Below are 7374 nucleotides of genomic sequence, written 5' to 3' on the forward strand. Positions count from 1 at the left end.
TTCTTTCCATATTCTTGTTCCTTGGCTTTGATTCTGTGCAGATCAAGCATTAGATTGTGGAATTCGTGCAAGAACCAAGTGTATCAAGTTCATGAAGTTGAAGATGGAAATTCTGTTTTGAGCTAGATCTACATGTTTTCAAGCTTCCTTTTCTTCATCAAACATCATTACAAGTGTTATAAAGTGGATTTGGATCATTACAAGCTGTGGATCGTGCATTTCCAAGATTCTGCTCTTCAAGAGGTCAAGTTTTGAACCTTTTAATTTTGCAATTCATGCATATATTCTTGTAGATCTCATGTTGCTGATCATTTTGATATAAATTTCGTGCGATTTGGATAAGAATTGAGAGAGATATGCTTGTTTGAAGTTTTGAATGTCAAACTTTATTTGCTTCGATTTGCATGAATCATGATGAATTAGCATGAAATAATGATGGATCTATAATCTCCTTTGCATGAGCTTCGTTTTGGTATAAATTTTTTGAAATTCTGGAGAAATCTGGAAATTCTGGAAATTCTGGTATGAACTTCATCCTGTTCATCTTCATCTTTGTGAAGAAGATGAAGATCTTCATGTTAGCCTCCGATTTGTGACCGTCAGCCGTCGCTAGTTGCGCTAGGGTTCTTGTTCAAGAACATGCGCCCATGCCTGTTTGATCCTTGATCCTCCATTCGATTCCTGGCGGTCACGTTTTTGAGTTTTATTTTTCATTTTTCCAGTTACACGGTTCGATTCCAGCGCATGTCACATTTTCAAATTCTTCTTCATTTTTCGTTTTCCCTCCAAACTTCCACATGCTATGTTCATTTTATTTCACAAATTTTTTGCTAACTTTAAAAATCCATAACTAATTGAAAAATCATCCAATTAATCCCATTCTTTTTGCAAAATGATCCTTTGTTTGTATAGAATTTTATGATGTTGATTTCATGATTTTACACTTCCTGGATTTTGATTTGTGCTAGACTTTGTGATCATATGTGCTTTTGTGACCTTGCCTTACTCTTTCTATTGTGAAATGCTTGATATTGATCCAATTGCTACCAAATTTTTCATGATGATTCTTGACATGTTAATTGACATTTTTTTTTTGGTTTGGTATTTTTCCCATGCTCCATTTCTGTTTTGTGTACATGTTAACATGGTGTGAAAATTTGTGTCACACATTTGATTGTTCAACTTGTGCAATTTAATTTCCATGCCAAATGATCTTTGATGCTTCTGATTTTTTGTATGTTGATCATGTTAGATGTGTTGAATGCTCATGAATTTTTCCAGAATTATTTGAATCATTTTTGTTTTGATTTTGAATTTTCATTCTCAATGTCCAAATATGAGCTTTGAAATTGTCTTTGATTTCCTTTGCACATGAAATGCCTTTGCTTGATGATTTTGCTGTAATCCTTTTTTGGACATGTTAATATGTGTTTGAAGTTGCATTGTGTTGAATTTCAGCTCCTGTTTTGAATTTTTTCTTCACCTTTGACCCTAGGCTTTGACCTAGTGGTTTATACTTACATGTGAGCTTTGAATTTCAGGTTCAAGCATCCAAATTCCATGGTTAATGTGGCTTCATCATTTGAATGTTGATATTTGCTTTTGATTGCTAACATTTGCTGTTTTGTAGATTGATGATAAGTCACTTGAGTTTGCCTCATGGCTTATATGTTGTACATTGGGATTGTCTGTTTGTTATTGACTGTTGTCTGTTTGTCTGAGTATTGTACTGATTTGTTTAGTTGTTTTCACAGGTACCTAAGTTGCTTTAAGTTCATTTGAACTTTGCTTTGCTTTTGCTTGTGGTTGGCATACCACTTAGGTATAATCCCTAATCTTCATGTAGTCTGGAAGACCTGCTGTTATTGGCAGGCACCTGTCTGAAGCCTTAAGAGGCAATGTCTTTGTATGTTTATCTTTGTGCCAAGCAGGTAAAGTCCTCTTAAGAGGCAATTGGCAGATAAAAGGGATGTGTAATCCATCCCCTGCTATTCAGTTGTGTCATTCACTTTGCTCACACCCTGTGTTGATGCACTTTGAATAAAAAACCCAGAATCATGTCCATAGAGTCAGTCATTTGTGGAGAAGAGTTCCTACATTCTGAACTCCCACACTTTCTATTGTTTAAAGCTCTCCCAGGCCAGGGATAAGAGCTATGAGGCATAACCCTCATCTCCATTTCATCTGCTTCACCCTAACTCTCAATGTTAGGGTTAAGAGCTCAAAACACCCCATTCCAGTTGGCTTGCTTCTAAAGCCTAACCTTGCTTGAGCCCATTGATTGTGTATAGTGTGTGATAAGTGACTGCTTGTTTGCTTATTTGCCTATATGTGCATAATTGTTTGTGTGTGCCTCTGTGCATTGTTTTCATCTTTGAGCATTAATTGTACATCATTTCATGATCATTGTTCATACTTTGTGACATCTTGTTTTTGTCCATTGAGGAGTCAATTGTAAGTCCATTTATTGGCAGTTGTTTCCTGTGATATGGTAGGAGTCGAGTGTAAGACCATTTATTGGCAACTTGTTTCCTCTTGCTTATTGCATTTGCTTTCTTTGTTTTGTGAGACTAGTGTAAGTCCATAGATTGGCATCTGGTATCCATGTTTTCTTTGCTTTGTGAGACTAGTATAAGTCCATAGATTGGCATCTGGTATCCATGTTTCTTTGCTTTATGAGACTAGTGTAAGTCCATAGATTGGCATCTGGTATCCATGTTTTCTTTGCTTTGTGAGACTAGTATAAGTCCATAGATTGGCATCTGGTATCCATGTTTCTTTGCTTTGTGAGACTAGTGTAAGTCCATAGATTGGCATTTGGTATCCATTTATATTGGCTTTGCCTGATACATTGTTTATCTGTTACCTGCTTGTTGCCTTTTCCAAAGGAGTCACTTGGATCATCTACATATGATCTCAAGAGGTGAACAATTAAGAAGTTTTGCATCCCTTAACCTCCCACCCTTTTTGTTCTTTAAACCTCCATTTGCATGTTAACTCAAACCAAAAACTTTGTGCAAACATTTTCATCTATTTTCAAATTAGAAACCTAGGCTTTAGGCCTTTGATTTTCAAATTTCATTTTCATAATACTTCTTCTGAATTGAATTCTAATCATACTTTGACCATCTTTTGTGAATAATTCTAATTGATTAATTCCACTCATTCAATTGTTTTGTGGCTCAAGTCCACTTCTTGATAAGTTTTCATACATTAGCCATAGGTTTGATTTATTCTAGTGGTTGATGTTAATCTCACCTTTTGTCCTTAGTGATTGAATTGTAAGACTTCCTTGCTTATTATAGGGCATGGTCCCTCACTAGCAAGTTGAAGCTGTTCTCACATGGTGGACTTGTGGTTGTATAGGTTGAGTTTTCTCCCATGGATAACGAAAGACCTTAGAGCTTTTGTTTTAAAATCAATCCATACACTTTTTGGAAATCTTTTAGCCGAACTACGAGGTTTTGATCCTGTAAAGGTACGTAGGCAATGGATCTTTCCATCCAAACACAAAAATAATAAAATTTGTATATTCTTCTCTCATCTCTACAATCAATGTTTGCACAAAAATATTTCATAAACAAATAATGATACAACAAGTTGTGAAAAGAGGTTCCCTAGGAGTACCTAGGATGCATTGGATGCCTAACACCTTCCCTTTGCATTATTACCCCCTTACCCAGATCTCTGACCTTTCATTAGTTTTCTATGTGTAAAACTTCTTAGGCTTTTGTTCGCTTTTTAGCCATTCCTTTGGATAAATAAAAGTGCGGTGGCGACTCTATCTTTGTATGCTTTGCTTTTGATTTAGTCAATAAATCATAAAGTGACGAATACACCGCTACAGACTGGAAGAGGCAGGGCCAGGTGTAGCGGGGTATTCATTACCTTTAGATTTATTGACTAAATCAAAAGTAAACCATACAAGTCGAGTCACCACCGCACTTCTATTTATCCAAAGGAAAGGTTAGAAAGCGAACAAAAAACGAGAAGTTTTATCGAATCAAAAACTAATAAAAATGTCAGAGATCGGGGTAAGGGGGTTGGTTATGCAATGGGAAGGTTTTAAGCACCCAAAACATCCTAGGTACTCCTAGGGAGCCCTTTTCACAATTTGTTGTAAGGTAGGTTGGTATTTGTGAAAAAATTATTGTGCAAACATGATTGGGGAGATGAGAGAAGAATATACAAGTTATTTATAATTTTGTGTTTGAATGGATAAACCCATTGCCTACGTACCATCTTAAAAAAGATTAGGATCAAAACCTCGTAGTTCGGGGTAAAAATCTCAAAAGAAGTTGGTGAATTGATTTGTCCAAAAGCCTTAAGGTCTTTTGTTATCCAAGGGAGAAAACTCAACCTAAAACCACAAATCCACCATGTGAGGATAGCTTCAATATGCTAGTGAGGGGTTATCCATATAATAAGCATGGAAGACTCATTGTCCATCACTAAGGATACAGGTGAGTATTATATCTACCTCAAGGATAACTCAAACTTAATAGCTAATGGTTATGAAAAGTTTTAATAAGAAAGTGGCCATTGAAACCACAAAATATTTGAATGAGTTATATTTACCAATGAAAAGTATTTACAAAATATGGTCAAAGTTGACTTAAAGATTCAATTCAAAATAAGTGTTATGAAAAGGAAGTTTGAAAATCAAAAGCATAATGCTTAGGTTTCTATTGTTTGAAAACAAGTGTTAATGTTTGCACAAAAGTTTTGGCTTGGGTTAGAGTGGAGGGAAGAAGAAGAATGGCTAAGTCCTAATTATACAAGAGATGAAGGAGAAGAAATAAGACCACAAATGGAGTTCCTCTCTTGAGATCATATTGATGATCCAAGTAGCTCCCATCCTTTGGAATAAGCAAGCAAATAAGTGAATACTCAAGCAATCAATCAAGCAAGCAAGCTCTTAGGAATACTCCAATGGCTCTTGTCTCTCTCACTTTAGAAGCTCATGACAACGGTTCTTCACTTAGGCTCAATGTTGGAATCCCTAGCACAAGAACACACACATCAAAAAGTTCTATAATGCAAACAAAGAATGGACAAAAGGGAGTTTAAAGAATACGTCCTTTCAATTCCTCTTCAACATTAAGCATTCTAAAGGCGGGAGGCCTAGTTGCTCTTTGACTTTTATAGCACTCTAAAGGCATAAGGCCTAGTTGCTCTTTGACTCCATTTTTGCATAGGGAATGTCCTAAAGTCTAAGTCCTTTTGTCCATTTGCATTTGGTTCACAACAATCAAAACAAAACACAAGCACAATAGTATATACACAATTATGTGCTCAAGTGAGCAAAAGGAAAATTGCATTAATATAAACATGTGCTCAAATGAGCAAAGGGCAAAAGCAAATGAATAATATGTATAAGAATAGTAAATTGCATAAATGTAAAGTGCAAGAATTAAATGTTAATGGTTAATGGTTAGTATTAGTGTGCCATAAGGAAATGTAGCGCTATGTTAAGCAATCGTAAATGGACTAATGTAGTAGTCACACCTATCTGAGGCCGATCAATAAAAATATAGGCAACAACACAAGTTAGAGATCTTGATTAGTGAATCAAGCTCCTACAACTTGCCATGCCAAAAGAAGATGAGAAATGATCTTGTATTGATTTAGGTTTTTTTCTTGATTAGGAAGCAACCTATCCTTAATGCAAAGCCATTCACTTTATCTATGATCAAGATGAATTAGATTTGAATCAAGGAAGGTTAAACCTCCCATACATCAAGGCTAACCACCAATCTTTAACTCATTGATCAAAAAAAGAAAAAAGAAGAAGAAGAAGAAGATGAATAAGAATGAACATTAATGGAAATTTAAATGAAGTAATCAACATACATTGATCAAAGGTAGATGGAATCAAGGTCAAGCATTAGTAAACATGAGCCAAATGAAGCTTAGAAGTCAAGAAACAAATAAAATATTTTTGGTATTTTTCAAAATTAAAATAATACTTGAATTAAAATAAACAATTAAAGGTCAAACTTCAAATCCATTTCAAATCAACTTTGAAAAGTCCAAATGGATCATCCTAAGTTCAACAAGGTCAAACAAAGTTTGACAAAAAATTTCAGCATTTTTAGAAACCAGAAACTATTTTTAATCAATTAAAAATACATAAAAATAACCTAATTGAATTAAAATCTCAAATAAATCTCAAATCAATTAATAAATTGATGAGAATATTTTTCATAGATCCATCATCATTCAAAAAGGTTGAGAAAATATTTTTGTATTTTTTGGATATTGAAAACTATTTAAAATGAATTAAAAATAACCAGAAAAGAGAAAATTCATAAAAAATATCAAATGATGAAAGAAAAAATATTAAAAATCATTTTTAGAAACTAGAAATTAAAAGAGAAATAATGCAATTGGTCTCACATTTTTTGAACCAATAATGAGTGAGATATGATTTTTTGAAATGAAATGAAATAAAAGAAATAAAATAGAAATTAAAATCAGAAATTAAAAATGAGGAAAAACGTGAGGCGTTGGATCAGAAGCTCATTAATTAAGCTGGCACATCACACAGATCACATGCGCGCGTCCAACATACACTCGAGTCAATGCAAAACACGTTGCCATTAAATAAGTCATAACAATGGAGGATCCAGATTAGATCTGGAAAATACATCGCGTGGCCAGGATTTGATCTGGAGTTGGGACGGTGGTGTACACCACCATCTTCTCCGACGGGACCTCCAACGCCAGTGAGAGTTGCAGACATGGCAACCTCCATCAAATGCCACGATCTATACAGCAATGGAAAGCTGGGGTGATGTACATCACCCCTGTGCCATCTATTTCCACTCTAGACTTCCATGGATAGAGGAATCAGAGATTGAAAAAAATGGTGTTCAACTGAAACTTGATGGAATTTCAAAATTCAAAGCACAATTATGTTGCCTCTGATGAGAGGACTTCAGCCAACCCAATAAATGCAATAAACAAGCTATAAACAAAGAGTTTCAAAGAAAATAAGTTTGGATATCCACCTCTGAAATGTGGAGCTTGAGAGCACGATTCTTCAAAGCTTTTGCTTGCAGTATGATCTCAGGATGAAGATAAGCAAGGTTAAGGAACTATAGATCTAGAAATCAACCAATGTAGCTGAAATTTAGATCTGAATTTTTGAAAAGAAAGAGAGAGTTCCTTTAAGTGAGGCTATGGAGGGATTCCTGCAGCATAACAGGCGCCTTCAGGTTGCCCAAATGTGAAGCCTAGCACTCCTATATATAGCAATTGGCAAGGCAAATGCATGAACAAAGCATGTGCATGGATGAAGAGGGCCTCCATGCATGGGCTTGTACAGGCGCATGGAGGGCCCAATTATGATTGGAATGGCAAGCTTTACAT

This window comes from Lathyrus oleraceus, chromosome 5 (genome assembly GCF_024323335.1).
Source record: "Lathyrus oleraceus cultivar Zhongwan6 chromosome 5, CAAS_Psat_ZW6_1.0, whole genome shotgun sequence".
Taxonomy (NCBI): domain Eukaryota; kingdom Viridiplantae; phylum Streptophyta; class Magnoliopsida; order Fabales; family Fabaceae; genus Lathyrus; species Lathyrus oleraceus.